At 36.1% G+C, this 16854-nt stretch overlaps 1 pseudogene; it reads left to right on the top strand.

The window, feature by feature from the left end:
• The first annotated feature begins 316 nt into the window (after positions 1–316).
• On the top strand, positions 317–13618 carry LOC141504029 (ankyrin repeat domain-containing protein 26-like; annotated as a pseudogene).
• Positions 13619–16854: the final 3236 nt, after the last annotated feature.

Here is a 16854-nt window from a genome sequence, read left to right as displayed (position 1 = left end):
CTTCTCTCCCTGAAAGGCAGGCATGTATTGCAGTGACAATAGGATGGAAGGGCAGAGGGGGAGAAAAGTCATCACATACCTCAGCTCTGCAGGAGAGTGTCAAAACACGCCCCCAAACATCAGGATCCAGGATGTGACCAGCTTCAATCCAGGGGGCCAAAGCCAAAACTTCCTGGAGTGTTATCTTACATTCTTTTTCAGTGCATTTCAGGCAAGGGGAACTTAGGAGATGTTTAAGAACACGTACTTGCGTATCTTGGGAAGAAGGTAGAAGATTCCCCATTAGGAAAAGGGACTACATGGGGCTCTAATAGCCATGGGGCCACTGGGGCGGGGGGCTGTTGAGAGACCAGCCCGAATGGGGCAGTTACCTTGGCCAGCAAGGAGGAGTGTGAGTCTGAAGAGTTCTTTAGAGGGGGATCCCGTGTTTCGGCACCATTTGTTGTGGCTTGCTTCCTTGGGGCCCACAGTGGCGACCTCCCTCTAGGAGGGGAGCTGAGAATAAGGAGTCAAGCCACTACTGCCTTATGCCTCCAGATCAATTTTATTATTTCTTAGCTATTACATATATACTGTTAGGTCTTCTGGGGTAGAACAAAGAATAATGAGGTAATTGTTAGGAGGGTGCAAGTGATGTGTAGGTACAGCTTCTTGCATTACAGGATAAAAGGGTACATTAGGGAGGAGATGATGAGGCACAGCTGTGTCTATTGCCTTTGCACAGTGGGGCGGAATGTACAGCTCCCAAGGACTCTGGCTCCCAAGGACTCCAGCTCACCTTATCTCTCAGGGTGGCAAGCCAGCTCCTGAGACTGTCCAGGTGGTGGTTTACTTGGAGATGATTTTTGTCATGGCTGTTAGAATAGCCTGTGTACCCACAAATCTTGGTCTTAATAATTTTTTCCTGTAAATCTCTTTAAGTTGTAATTTTTAATTCGGAAAACTGGCTCCTTGAGCATGACTACTATGGACTGGACCTCTGACTCCTCAGTGGTTCAGGCACGTCCAAATAAGATAAACAGTGTGCATCAGAAATGTTTTCTTCAAATCCTAAGGAAGATGGTGAAAGCCGACTTGTAGGCAGACCCATAGACTAGTGTAGATCTTCAAATACTGATAAGTACTGGAAAAGGTAAAAAAGAATCTTGAAAATTAAATTTTCAGTTTCTCACAGAGTTCATTGCAACATTTCTTCTTGAATATTTTAAAGTTTTATTCATTTTTAGTGAATTTACAAAAGTATAACAATTATTTTATAATATTTTAATAATTCTTTTCAAAATAAAGCATGGCAAATCAATAATAAGTTGTAATGGGAAAAGAATGAGGAAAATGTAGAAATTTTATAATTTGATAAGTGAATTTTATCAACATCCCTCTCTAAAATTTTTACTAGGGTCATTCATACGTAACAAAAATCAGGAATTTTGAAAACCATTCCCTCTTGATCTTCTGTAGTACAGTTCAGTAGACAATTTAAAGCTAAGGAGGGCAGTAGATGAGGGAATTAAGTGGATATATGTATTCACTTTATGGAATTTCTATCCACTGAATACAAAACTTGAAGGCACCAAAAGAACTCTATGTATAAACTTGTTTGAGTGTTGTTTTTTTTCATTTGCATGCAAACATAGTTTTTTTTAACATTTATCTGTTTGTAACCTTTTCACTTCCACATTTTCTTCCATTGTCCTTCCCCTCATCCCTCCCTACAATATCAAGTAATCTGGTATAGGTTATACATGTTCAATCATGCTTAACATATTTTCAGATTAATTATGTTGTGAAAGAAATAAAGGGAAACAAAAAAAACATGAGAAAGAAATAAAAAAAAAGCAAGTTTTAGAAAGTGAATATAGTATAATACTATTATCTGTATTTAACCTCCATAGATTTTTCCTCTGGAGATGGATGGCATCTTTGATTACAAGTCTTTTACAATTATCCTTTCTCATTGAATTGCTGAGAGGAAAAAAAGTTCATATTACTTTCAATGTCTACAGAGCTCTCATAGTTCTCAATTCACTCAGCATCAATTCCTGTTAATCTTTTCAGGCTTTTTGAAGTTCACCTTGTTAAAATTTCTTACAGAACCATAGGACTCCATCATATTCATATACCACAATTTGTTCAGCCATTCCCAAGTTGCTGTGCATCCCCTCAGTTTCCAATTCTTTGCTACTACAAAAAGGAGCTGCTATAAATATGTTTTACATGTGATTCTTTTTCCTTTTTATTATATCTTTGGAAAACAAACCTCCTAATGGTGTTGCTGGTTCAAAAGGGTATGCACAGTTTTATTTTCCTTTAGACATATTTCCAGGTTGTTCTCCAGTTTGGTTGAAGCAGTGAACAATTCCTCCAACAACACATTGGTGTCCCCTCCAACATAGATCATTTTAGCCCATCAGATAAGTGTGAAGAGATACCTCAAAGTTGTTGTAATTTGCATTTCTCTAATCAATAATGAATTAAATCCTTTTTTATATATGTCCTGGTATAACTTTAATTTTTTAAAAAATTTCCTATATTCATCATATCCTTTGACCATTTATCAATTGCAAAATGACTTGTATTCTTACAAATTTGACTCAGTTTTTAAATATTTTAGAAAGGAGATCTTTATCAGAAAACTAGCTGTGAAATTTGCTTCCCAGCTGTTTTCATTCATCCCAATTGTGATTGCATTGTTTTTATTTATGCAAAAAATTTCTAATTTAATGTACTCAACTTTATCCATTTTGCATTTCATACTGTTCTCACTTGCTTGGTCATAAACTCTTCCCCACTCTATAGATGTGACAGATAAACTATTCCTTATCTCCTAATGGGGTTATAGCATTGCCCTTTATGTCTAAATATGATACATTTTGGCTGGAAGTTCAAAGTCTTTGAATGTCCTGCTTGGAGAAGTAGGTTCATGTCTCATTTTAGGTACATGCTGACTGTGCTAACTTACTCAACTCCTCAGGGCCTCAGGTAAAATCTAAGGTTCAAAATTAGAGAGTGGGGACTTCAGGTGACCATCTAAGGTTTAAAATTGGAGAACAAGGACTAATCTGCATTACCAGAGGTAATTTATTGACAGTGAATTCCTTACATTGATTGGTCCCCCAAATTAATGTCCTTTTCCTTTAGAATTCAGATTAATATACTTAAATGGCATTATAATCTTGATTTCTACTGAGCTATGATTTTAAAACAAGAAATTCATTCTAGGCTTACACTGAAAGAAGAGGAAAAAAAAGACTAATTGCAGAAAGGCTGTTTGAAAAAATAAGGAAACAATCAAAAAGCAAAGAACAGGCGAGATGAAGGGATCAAATCTTAGCAGCTCTCTGATAAAAACTCATAAACTAAGGACTCTAAACTTTCAAGAGAGAGAACCCAGAAAGGGACCCAGTGAGGGAGTTCTCCTACTCAAGGTAACCTGGAAAAGAGCAGAAAGGCTCTGCTCCCCAGTGTCGGAGGGGCGGCCTGCCAATGGGATGGCCCAGCAGAGCAAAAGAACTTCAGCCTCGCGGAGGCAGCCCCAGGGCACTGGGAGCCTCAGCTCACAGCAGTAGGGGAGACTCCTGAGCTGCACCCCTGGGAGCACCGGCACAAAGTTGGGGAACAGCAGGGGACCTCTGCCAGAGCAAGCGCGTGGAGCCCATCCCTCAGGGCACAAAGGAAGCAGCTTGGTCTTTTGTCAGCCCAGACCAGGAAACAGAAGCAGGTGGATCTGGTAAGCAGGAGACCCCAGGGCATGAGCCCATTGAGCTGAGGGAGGGGAGTGCAGAGAGAGAGACTGTGACCTCAGTCCTCTGCCCCTGGAACAGGACTCTGGGGCTCTGACCACATTCAGATCCTGATCCCAGTCTAGGCACCCCCATAGAACAACAGGGCCCCCCCACCTCAGCCCCATGACAGAGGGGGGAGCTTATGGTCATTCACAGACCAGGAGGGAGGACAGGACCTCACACTCTGAGACCCTTGTGGGAGTGTTCCAAAAGCTCAGGAAACACCCCACAAATCAGGCTTAAGCTGGGAAAATGAACAAGCAAAGAAACAAGAGGAAGATAATTGAAAAATATTTTGCAAATGAGCACAAGAAGGATCAAAATACTCAGTCTGAAGATGAGGAAGCACAAGCTCCTGCATCTAAAGACTCCAAGAAAAAAAGAGAAATTGGGCTCAGGCTATGATAGAGCGCAAAAAAGACTTTGAAAATCAAATGAGCGAGTTGGAAGAAAAACTGGGAAAAGAAAGGAGAGAGATCCAGGAAAAACGTGAAAATGAAGTCAGCAGCTTAGTCAAGGAAATCGAAAAAAATGCTGAAGAAAATAGCATGCTAAAAACCAGCTTAGGTCAAATGGATAAAACAGTTCAAAAAGTTATTGAGGAGAAGAATGATTTAAAAAGCAAAATTGGCCAGATGGAAAAAGAGATAAGAAAACTCTCTGAGGAGAACAAATCCTTCAGACAAAGAATAGAATTCAGGGAGACTGATGAATGAACCAGAAATCAGGAATCAATACTTCAAAACCAAAAAAATGAAAAATTAGAAGAAAATGTGAAATATCTCATTGAAAAAACAACTGATATGGAAAACAGACATAGGAAAGATAATTTGAAAACTATTGGAATACCTGAAATTCATGATCAGGAAAAGAGCCTTGACATCATTTTCAAAGAATTACTACAGGAACATTGCCCTGATATTCTAGAAGCAGAGGGAAACATAGAAATGGAGAGAATCCACTGATCCCCCCGAGAAAGAGATCCCAAAAACCAACCCCCAGGAATATGATAGCCAAGTTCCAGGACTCCCAAGTCAAAGAGAAAATATTACAAGCAGCCAGAAGGACACAATTCAAATATCATGGAGCTGCAGTCAGGATCACACAGGACTTAGCAGCAACTACATTGGAAGCTCATAGGGCTTGGAATACAATATAGCGGAAGGCAAAAGACCTTAGAATTCAGCCAAGAATGAACTACCCAGCAAGGCTGGATGTCCTCTTCCAAGGAAAATGATAGACTTTCAATGAACCAGGGGAATTTCAAAGGTTCCTTTTGGAATGGCAAGAGCTGAACAGAAGGTTTGATCTTCAGATACAGGACTCAGGTGAATCATGGAGATTGGAGGCGAGGGGGGAAATATGAGGGACTTAATGAGGATGAATTGCATGTATAGAAAAATGATACTGATAATATTCATATAAACCATCTCAGTTAATAGAGCAGGTAGATGGAGCTTTTATAGTTCAAGCACAGGAGAAAGCTGAATTCAAAGATAAAATATGGTGTAAAAATGGAGTCAATAGGAAAAAAAGGGAAATGGAATGGGATAAAGAAAAAATAGAGGGGGAATAGTCCAAGATATTTCACATAAGATTTTTTTTATTACAATGAATGAGCTATTGCAATGATATGGAAAGGGGGAGGCAAGGGGGAATGAGGGAAACTTTGCTCTCATCAGAGATGGCTAGGAGAGGAAAGAGCAAATATACTCAATGGGGTATAGACAACTGGAGTAAGAAGGAGGGGAGAGCAGGGGGAAGGGGTGGGGATGTGAATAAAGGAGGAGAGGATGGACCATGGGGGGACAGTGGTCAGGTATAACACATTTTCTTTTTTACTTCTTGCAAGGGGCTGAGATTGGATGGCCTACCCAGGACCACAGGGCCAGGTAGATTCTGGGCCTAAGGGATAGTATGGGGGCTCAGGGCTTCTTGGCCCCAGGACCAAGGATCTGTCTGCTGTGCCACTCAGAGACCCTACAGCAGAGTCAGAGTGAAAGGAGAGAGAAAATATAGTACATGGTAGTGGAGAAATAAGAAAGGAGGGAGTAGCGATCAGCAATGGAAATGTAGGAAAAATATGGAAGTAACTTTTGTGATGGACTTATCATAAAGAATGTGATCCACTCACGACAGAGTTGATGGTGTTGGAACAAAGACTGAAGCACATTTTTTGTTATTATTATTTGGGTGAGGGTGCAGGGCAAATGAGGCTGGGTGGCCTGCCTGGGGCCACATAGCAGGGTGATCTTTGGATGTCTGGGGCCGGATTCAGACCCAGGTGCTCCTGGCTCAAGGGCCAATGCTCTGTCTGCCACCCAGCCACCCCTACTATTATTATTATTTTATTTTATTTTGGGTCTTTTTTTTTCCTTCTTTTTGTTTTTTGCAGGGCAGTGGGGATGGGGTGGCTTGCATGTCACATGACTGGGTGATTATGGGGTTTTTGGGGCTGGATGTGGACTCCAGTGCTCGTGGCTCCAGGGCTGGTGCTTCGTCCATTGCGCACCTGTCCATACCTACAATTATTACAATTATTTTTTTTATTTTAATTTTTTTCTCCCCCCTTTACGTTTTCGGCCAAGCAAGTCTATCTATATTCAAGGGGGGAGGGGTATTTTGTTTACTTGTAAACAAATATATTTTATTAATGTAAAAAAAATTTGTACAAAATGAGAATAAAAAATAAATTAAAAAAAAAGAAAGGAGGTTCCAGATGTAACAAGCAATAAAACAATACAGATTTTTTTATGAAAAAAGCAAAGAACAACAATACAATAAAGAAATGGAGCTAAAACAGCAACTTGAACTCTCACTTAGAACCCCTAATCTAGAACTGAGAACAATAAAATGCTTTTGAAACAGGTAAACTGGAATTTAAAAGTCGATATTTCCTGATTGTGGAGAGGCAAATAATGCAAAGCCTTTTAATCTTAAAAAAGTACTATAATATTTAAGTATAGTGTAAGAAAATTAGGTTCAATCATTCATAAATAATCATTCATAAAGAAAAAGAAAAAAATTCTTTTCTTAGTATTGGAATGTAAAATCGGAATGTAAATAGCCATGAAAAAGTCATGATGGAGCCTAATACTTTTCAAAATATGTTTCACAGAAGAGAAATCATTATAGTGTAGTATATAGAACTCATATCCAGGAAAATTTTGGTTTAAGTGTTTCCTCTGAGACATCTTGACTGTGAGATGTTAGGCAAGTAATTTCACCTGACCCTAGACCAGAGGAGTCAAACTCCCAAAAGGTGTCCAGAAAACTCAGCACTTGTGTGGGTGGGTGGATATTTGACATCCCAGCTCTAAGCAATTCTCCATGATTTTAGGTTCCACAAAAGGTGACAACCTTCATTAGTAGAGGGGATTTTCTTACTTGCAGTTTCTCTCGGCCATTGACATTGAGATTCAAACCCCATTCCTGTGCCTTATATTCCACCATACCACCCATCAGTCTTTCAGAAAAGTTTATTTTTCTCCAGCATCATTAGTCCATCTGTATACAATTAATATCATGTAAACCATTCTAAATAGAAGAAAGGTAATGTTTTGCTAGGCCAGACAACTGTTTTGAATCTACTATTGGATGATATTCAGTAAGAATGAATATAAAGTCTTATGCTTAGATACAAAAATCTAGTTTCACAAATATAAGTTGGGGGAAGTATAACACTTTAGCTGAAAAGATGTGGGAGTTTTCATGAATTCTAAGCTTAATTTGGGTCAGTTATTTGGCAACCAAAAAGCTAATTTAATTTGGATTGCATTAAGATAAGCATTGCTTCCAATGAGGAGGTAAAAAATGCCTCTGTACTCTGACCTTATCAGATCTCATCTTTACTATTTTGTTCATTTGTGGCTACCACAGATTACAGCATCTAGTAAGCAGGATGAGGAATGGACTCAAATTCATGACATAGGAGGATCAGTAAAAAGAACTGGGAAAGTTTATCTTTGAGAGCAAAAAGAGGGCCACACTGATTGTCTTCAACGTTTTGATGGGGACAGTCATGTGGAAGAAAGATTAAGCTTGCCTCTTCTTCATCTGTTAGGACAATGAGGATAATATAAATATTTGTCTCATAAGGGTGTTGCAAGACCTAAATGAGATGCAAAAACATATATTTTTAGGGTTAATATTAGGAAGAATTTACTAATAGGACCATCCATAAATAGGAGTTGCCATGAGAGACAGTGGCTTCCTTGATCTGTGAAAACTTAAAGCTAAGGTTGGGTAAAGTTTACTAAGAGTCAGGTAGATAATAGTGGATATGGATTTAATTGAATATTTAAGGTTTCTTTAGAACTCAGAATTCTATCCCTGTTGCCTTTTCTTTTTTTTTTTTTTGTTGTTGTTGTTTTAGTAAGGTAAACGTGGTTAACTGGCTTGCTTAAAGCCACACAGCTAGGTAATTATTAAGTGTCTGAGGCCATATGTGAGCTCAGGTACTCCTGACTCCAGGACCGGTGCTTTATCCAGTGTGCCACCTAGCTGCCCCATCTTTTGTTTTCAATAGTCTATTCTTGTTAGTTTTTTTTTTTTTTTGCTCAGCAATTTTCTTTGCAATTTTTTTTAGATTCTACATTCTACTTTAAAATGAAATGTTTTTACTGAATTTTGAAGAAAAAATGATTAAAAATTTTATGAAATTGTTGTCTCCAGGTACAAGAAGAGCAAAATGATATTCAAAGAGAACTTCCTAAGGAACTGAGTGCCAGAACTTTGCAAGACAGAATTCTGAATAATCATGTTTGGAAGCAAAAGGAAAGAAAAACAATTGCTTCCAAAACAACTGAGAGTTTGGAGGTATTCACTTTGGTGGTTTACAAATCTAAAAGTCGGAATTTGTGTTCTTCATTTTTGGACGTATTTGTCATTCTCAGTCGATCTGACTATAACAGACAAACAATGACATGACTGTGAACAAAATCAATGCAAGTTGGTTCTTTTGCTTTTGTCGATTCTTTTCTTTGGATTGAATGATTCCAAGACCCAAGTGAACTACTACTGAAAAGAAGCCCGGCTTCTCAGTAGAGTCTCTGCCTTATCAGTTTCACTAACCCTTAAGGAGTGAAAGCAATGCAGACAGCTAGAAGGTGACACCTCAGGCACAAACCATTTTTCTTAAGGGATTTCACATTTTTTTGCCTTTCTAGCGCAGTAACTAAGGATTTCAAAATTTGACAATACTTCGTTCTGTATCACTTTGTTGTCTTATTTCTATTTCATGAAAGAAGAAATAAAACAAGAATAAATTTCACTTAGATTTTTAAAATAAGATTACATACAACACAAAGATTCATTCATTCATATTCATCATTGGTCAACATGGTAAAAACACAAGGTCAACAACTGCCAAATACAGGATTTTTCATTTTCTTTCTTTTTTTTCCAACAGTGCTTTCAAGGAAATCATTAGGATTGTTGGTCGTCAGTAAAACTTTGGTGCCTGGGGATCAAAGCACTTCATTTATTTCAGCTACTGTTTGTTTGAATATGCTTTGCTTCTTGATACCTTGGAGTTTATTTTTAATTACTAAGGAAATATCAGAATGCACAAATTTGAGTAGATTTATTGAAGGGATCTCATAGTATTGGCTTTTAAACTTTTTGATATAGTTTGTTCCATCAGCCCTGAATGGGACCAAATGTTCCTGGAACAGCTTTGCTATGATCCAAGTGCAGCATCAACTTTTTATACTTTGTCCTCAATAATTCTTTTATTATTATTTTACAATGTGATGGATTCATTTAGGTTACCATCTGCAGATGTCACCCTGGGTCTCACTTTTCTCATCCCCAAAATGAGAGTTATGGACTTGATAACAACTAAAAGGGGTTCTATAATAATGTTACAGAGTTATCAGAAAACAGATTGAGAGATTATTATAACTTTATTAATCTGTCGCTAACATAATTGTACCAGGACAGTGACTCTGATTGTTGAACAACTGCAATTCTTCAACACCTGAGAGGAAATGAGCTATTGTAAAAGAATATAGATCTGGAATCTGAGGAGAACTGAATTCAGATATTGTTTCCAACACTTACTAGCTGTGTGACAATGAGGAGGTTATTTCCTTCTCCTGACCAATGTCCTCTTCTGTAAAATGAGGATAATATAAAAATTTGTCTCATAAGTGTATTGCAAGACCTAAATGAGATAATATAGGAAAAAAATTTTGCAAACTCTAAAAAGACCTCTATACATATTTGATATTGTTATTTTTATGGTAAGTGTAAAAAACCAGTTTGACGTAGAATGGATATAGCAAAGGAAATAAAATATGCTGAAAGGCAGACACAATTTGCAAAATGTACTGTAGTATGTATCATATAGTGAAATGCCCATCTCTTTTGTAGACTGAGTATCTTAAGCAGTCTTCTGATTGATGTAGCATTTTTAAAGTCTGTTCTTCGGGAAAATTGAGTCTCACAGAAAGATGAAGTAAATGAAACTCTTTCAATTTACTTTTTCTTTGAATATACTTTGCTTATTGACCCCTTGGTTTAGTTTTAATTACTAAGGAAAAACTAGAATGCATAATTTTATTTTGAGTAGCAACTTTTTTCTGTTTATTGTATTTAGATTTCTGATAGCCATGGAAAAGAACTAGCCATGCTGGATAAAATTCATAAGCTGCAGGAAGAAGTTACCTCCCTCAAACTGGAGCTAGAAGGAGTAACATTTAAGAATCAGGAAAAAGAGAATCTATGTACAAAAGAAAACAAATTTTTAAAAGCAAAGAATGATGAGCTTACAAAGGATTTAAAACTGAATGAGGAAGCATTAAAAAATAATATTCCAGTACAGTGAAAAAAATAAATGTTCTAACATCTGAAATAGCAATGTTGATGTCTAAACTGGAGATGGATAAGCAAACTAGAGATAAACTAGAGATAAAAATCAAGTCATACCATTCCTGTCTGACTTCTGCTATTCATGATTATGAACAGAGTGAAACATCAAAACTAGATCTCGAAAAAGTCTTCCAGAAAGAACGAGCACAGTCACATCATTTACTGGACTGATTAAATTGTGAGTTATGTAGTCTAAGAGATAACAATGGTGTCATTTCTCAAGAACTTTGTAAAGCTAAAATTAAGATGAACAGTTTAGAAAATCAACTATGCTTTGTGCAAAATTCTCTCAGAGAAAAGACACTAGTTTTAGAAAGCACCCAGAGTGAATTAAAGGAGACTCAAAATAGATTAAAGGAATTTCAAAATGCAGCTCAAATGGAAAAAGAAAAATTGTATCACTATCTTGTTAAACAAGAGTCGATCCAAGAAAGATCTGCCCAAATCCACTGTGAAAATATATTGCTTCGACAAGAACTTGAAGATGCCCAACATCATGGCGTCAATAAAGAACAGATAAGTGATATTCAAGAACAGTCCAATGATCTCATGAAAAAAGTTCATGCTGATAATAAAAAAACAAATTCTTATAATAGAAAAGAAAAATAAAGAGTTAATCAATGAATGTAATCACTTAAGAGAGCAAATTTGTAAATATGTAAATGAAAAAGAAGAAAGAGAGGTAGGACATTAATATCATTTGATAAGCATTTGTAAATTTTATAAAAATAAATTAGAAATTTAAATTTTCACAGGCAAATGATGTTGTCAACCTTTCATTATAAAAATTCTGATTCCCTAGGGCAATGAAAAATAGCATGATAAAAATCAGCCTGATACCCATCTTTTAGATAAGATGACTTACTTTGCTTAAAAATGTTGTGTAGACCTTGAAATTTTAAAGGTAGCATTTTAGTTTAATAATTGTGGATAGTCAATCACTTGAAAGTAAATACTGATAAATTTTAATTATCCTAAAACTAAATTTAATACTGCAATAAAATAAATTATTTAAAATACATAACTTAAAAGTTATGTTAGGAATAATATAATTCACATTAGTCATCTGAATTGAGATACTGTCAAACAAAGTTACCTTTTTCATACCTATTTAAACATGCTTACCAATGTGACTAGTTTTAAGGCAAACAATTTTGAACTAATGCAGACATTTTAAATACTAAATTATATTTTCAATGAAATTCCAAAAACTAGCAACTGCTTTCCTTGAAAATTTAGGACAATAGACTATGGTTCTGCATTAAATGTTGATTTTTTGTGTGTGTGGTAACAGTATCATATTATAAAAAGGGTTTTGCCATCCCATTACATAATTATTATTCATCTGAATCTTTTTTTCATTGATTTACCTAGTACCTTTTACTTAATTTCAAGTAAAATTGCAGTTTCTGGAAAAACTGTATTTCCTTTATTGAAGATAAATAATTTTTTGTGAACTTAATGACAGTTCTCATTATCTGTGAATTGTTATATATATTCAATGCTGGTGAGAGCACTACCAACTGTTTCCTGGGAAGCAACTGTATATTAAAAATAGATTTTATTATTAGTGCATATGATCATATGTATGAATATAGCCATTCAATTAATTATACCAAGTTTTTTTGCTGTAAGGATTTTACAATGGCTTCTCTTAATTTGTTTCCTTTAAAGTTCACTAGATTGTAGTTAAATTTATTTTTATAGGATACTTAATCTTATCTAATAAGATAGAAAATTTCAAATTGTTTTTGCTTTTTTCAGCTTCACTTGGTATTAGGAACATGTGGTATTATTTTCTTTGCTATATACTGAAAAGGAACAGAAATTTTATAGCATGTCCTTATATGTATGCATATTTACACATGCTAATATGTATTTGTGTGTGTGTGTGTGTGTGTTAGCAGATATTCTGGCTAGGTTAAGAGAATGAAATGATTTCTCTTCAGCAGTGACTTTACACCATACTCTGTATACATAAATGAGAAAACTAAGATACTTTTCTATAGGTTCCCCTTTGTCTGTCCATTGACTGCCACCAAGAGTGTACTTTTTTATCCTAAAAGAAAAAGGAATGGCTTTGAAGGTTTGCCAAGTATAGTAGATGTGACTAGTAGCTAGTAAACCCACCACCACCACCAACACATCAATCTCTTCAAGAGTTTTTACCAAGCCTCACAAGTATATCAGTGTAAATGATCATTTCTAGGGGACTCTATGAGTGGAAGGAAAATACAACTTTTTCTTATAGATGTCCTCATTATAAAGCCAGGTACAAAGAAAGAAGGTGTTTAACTTTTCTAATAAAATGGTAGGGAAAAATCCCTAACATTTCTGTCAAGTGTCGGGAGCTATATATTCTTGCCTCTTTTGTAAATTGGTTGTTTTATCCCTTATATGGTTCTGGAGGTATTATAATTCTCAAAAAGATGGTATGAAATCAAACTGAATGCATTGCTCTATAAGGAGAACACTGAGCAAGAAGAAAGATGGAATTTGGTCTGTGCTGAATGGAGGGTAAGTACTAAAGTTAAAAGAGCTCTGTATTCTCAGAAACTAAATTAAAATTGTTTTCTCTTTTATTAATTATTAATTATTATTATTATTACCTTAACTCATTTAGCCTCGTTTAAGCTTAGTTTTCCAACCTGAAAAATGAAGTTGTTGGATTACAGATGTCCCAGAGGCATCTAGTTCAAAAATCTATGAAACTACAGATTGTAGAAAGTATAAATTCATGAATTTAAGTTGCATATGAAAGTATTTATATCAGTTAATTTTGAATGTATACTTTAGCAGTGATTTATGAAATCAGTAAAAGAAATATGGACATATTCTCCTAGGGTATAATGAGAAAACTTCAACAAGAAATTACCAATTCTATAAAAAAGCAATGCATGACAGATGTTTCTCTAGAGGTTATATCACATTATCGAAATGATTGCACATGCAAAGTGAAATAGGATGGTTTATCTAATTATTACCCTGTAATTTATTCAACCTGATCTCATCCCACCCAGTCATGCTATTCTTCTTGTTCAGTTCCTTATACTTCCCTATCTGTGCTTTGGATTCACGATCTTTCCATTCTTCCTTGCCTTGCTTCTCAAATTCCACTTTCACCTCAAAGAACCTTTTCAATTTCCAAAAGTATTATTTTTTTGCCATAAACCTTTTTTATTTTTAGCTGTATTATTTTCAAATCTTCTGAATTACATGTTTCATCTGATATCATATAATTTAGTATTTAACTGTATATTGTCTTATAGTGTTCACATTAATTATCAAACTAGTGTTTCCTCTATCTATGTCTTTGTTCCCTAACTAGATTATAATTACTTGAATACAAGGATTATTTCTATTTCATTTCGATAAAACGTTCTTCTCACAGCATTTTGCCAGTAAAATGTCAAATTACAATTGTAGTAGTAACAGTGGCAGCAGTGGCAGTAATGGTAGTAGTAGTAGTAGAAGCAGTAGTAGTAGTAGTACTAGTAGTCATTCTAGTAGTAGTAGTAGAGGTAGTAGTAGTAGTAGTAGTAGAAGTAGTAGTAGTAGCAGTAATAGCAGCAGCAATAAAATAGTAGTAGATAGTAGTAGAAGTGGTGGCAGTGGTGATGGTGGTGGTGGTGGTGGTAGTAGTACATAATTTTACTAAAAAGATATGCTAGGATTGGATGAAAAAATAAAGTGCATGGTTATCTGTAAATAGGAACATTTACTATCAATGGGAATCTTATCTTTATTTTAAACTTAAACAAGACATTTTCCATGACACTGTTAATGACCCCAGAGAATATATTTCTTACTATTTGATACCTAACTAAATAGCACTATTTATTAGACTGTTGAAGAAAGTCAGCTCTCTAGTCACATTTCTCATGGAGTCTCTTATAAATCTGAATAAGAGATACCTTGTCTGTGGAGAACGTTCAAGGCTACATTTTGCTCAATCATGTTAAATGCTTTACTAAAGGCAATAAAAAATAAACACCGAAGGGGGGAGTGGAGCCAAGATGACATGAGAGTAGGAATTCCTGAAAACTTGACTCCAAAAAAACTCCAAAAGTCATCAAATTATGACTAGCCAAAATTTAGAGGGACAGAACCCCCAGAAAGACTGAGCAATACAAATTCCCAGTCCAAGACAACTTAGAAAAATCCACAGAAAAACTCTGCTTCACTAGGACTGGGTGGGGGCGGGGTGTTGGAAAGAGCCGTAGCCCAATGGAGCAAGAGTAAACCAACTCTAGCCTTCCAGGAACAGCCCACAGGGCACCTGGGTCCATAGCAGAGGGGACAATTTCCAGACCTCTTGGCCGAGGAATACAGCTTGAAGGGGCAGTGAGAGAACTCTGCCTCACCAGAGTGAGGGTATAGCCCTGGCTGGTCCCACCTGGGAACCTGTGGTAGAAACCTGTGAAGCCTTTCAACACTTCCAGATAACTCAGACCACAGACCATAAGGGGGTGGGTAGAAATTGCAGTGGTCTTGCTGCTTTCCCTGCTGTTTGCCCACACTAAGATCCAGGTGGCATTCTGGGATCCCTACTATCATAGAGGAGCAGGGATTCTCCTCACAGGCCTATTGCAGAAGGGTGTGCATTTGTAGTCATCCACAGACCAAAGCACAGACCAGGAAAACAGTCAGAGCCTCTCAATAAAACCTTGGAGGAATTAAGGTCCCTGTGGTTTGGGTGTCTCCAACCCCCCCAAAAATAGTCTTGGAAGTGTGGTAAATCAGTCATAAGCTAAGGAAGTGAGAAAACAGAAGAAAAAGAAGAATCTGACCATAAAAGATTACTCTGGTCCCATGGAGGATCAAAATAAACACTCAGAAGATCACAAAGTCTAAACTTCTGTAAGATAAGCATTTATAAAAAGGTAGAGATGACTGTGTTTGGAGATAGTACTTAAGTCCTCTTCCCAACATAAAATAATACTTAGTGCAAATTTCTGGAAATTTCATACAACTACATTAAAAATTGTATTTCAGATAATTGAATAAATATAAATGATTAAAAATCCATATCTGAATAGTAGCTTTTTGAAAGTATACTTTTCTTTAAGAACCTAAAGCAGAAGTTTCATTTTACATAATGACCAAGTTTCGCATTAATCATTTTAACATTAATCATCTTTGGTATAGTATATTGACTTGGAGTATGGAAAATTTAGTCCAATTCACCCACTGTGACTAGCTACAAGACCCTAAGAGAGTTTCTTAAAGCTCTTTGCATCAGTGTAATACTCTAGGATTTATAGTTATGCATAGCAATGATCTACATTGATGAAGTTTCTTATGCTACTGAAATCATAAATCTTTCACATATTTAATGTTATTGCGCATGTAGCCATATGAAATGAAAATGGATTGAATATAGCGGTGTTTGGAACACAAAAAAATATAACTTTGTTTATGGGTGTGACTATTTGATGGACCAGTGAAAACTTGAGTGACTTTTTGTACTTATTTTAATACAGGCATCCTTATTTCAGATTTAAGCACAAGATTGTGATTTTCTTGTTTGGAATTTCTATAGCTGAAAGAATCTCAAGAACAGAACATACAGTCGCAACAGTCTACTAATGAGTTAGAAGATCATATACAAAAGTAAAAGTTTACAGTTTAGTGCTCCTACTAATTGTAGAGCAAGCACAAAAGAAAAATCTATAAATTGTTGTAATGGATTCATATGTAAGATAGAAAGCTAAAAGTTGTTTCTTCTGTTCAGTGGGAGAGAAGAATAATTTACTTAGCTCTGACTTGTTTTGAGATGAATAAATGACTGACTGAATGAATGAATGAAAAAGCATTTCCTAAGCATTTTGGAGCTGAGTATTGTGGAAATTACTGGTGGATAAAAATGCCAAAAGCCAAGTGTCTGCCCTTAAGGAGTACTTACATTCTAATGGTGGCCAGGGTTTGGGATACTTGGGTACTCAAAGTTTCAGGGATGGTGCACAAGGCTGTAGAAATTAAATTGAATTACATACCAAATTGAACCTGTGCTAATTCATCTATTTTCCCCCTCAAGAACTAGGGTAAAAGCACTCCAATCACATGTATAGGGAGCCTGCCTTCTAATAATGAAATTCCAGATATCTCCAGGTGGGAGCTGCAAGATTCCTTCTATTAAAGATAGAACTCTTGGGCTACATAGTTTCTTGGCCTGAAATTTAACATTCTTCATACTGGG

The sequence above is a fragment of the Macrotis lagotis genome, unplaced genomic scaffold (genome assembly GCF_037893015.1).
Source record: "Macrotis lagotis isolate mMagLag1 unplaced genomic scaffold, bilby.v1.9.chrom.fasta BILBYCTG032, whole genome shotgun sequence".
Classification (NCBI taxonomy): domain Eukaryota; kingdom Metazoa; phylum Chordata; class Mammalia; order Peramelemorphia; family Peramelidae; genus Macrotis; species Macrotis lagotis.
Note: the sequence above shows the minus strand (reverse complement) of the source record. Positions and strands in the feature narration are given on the sequence as shown.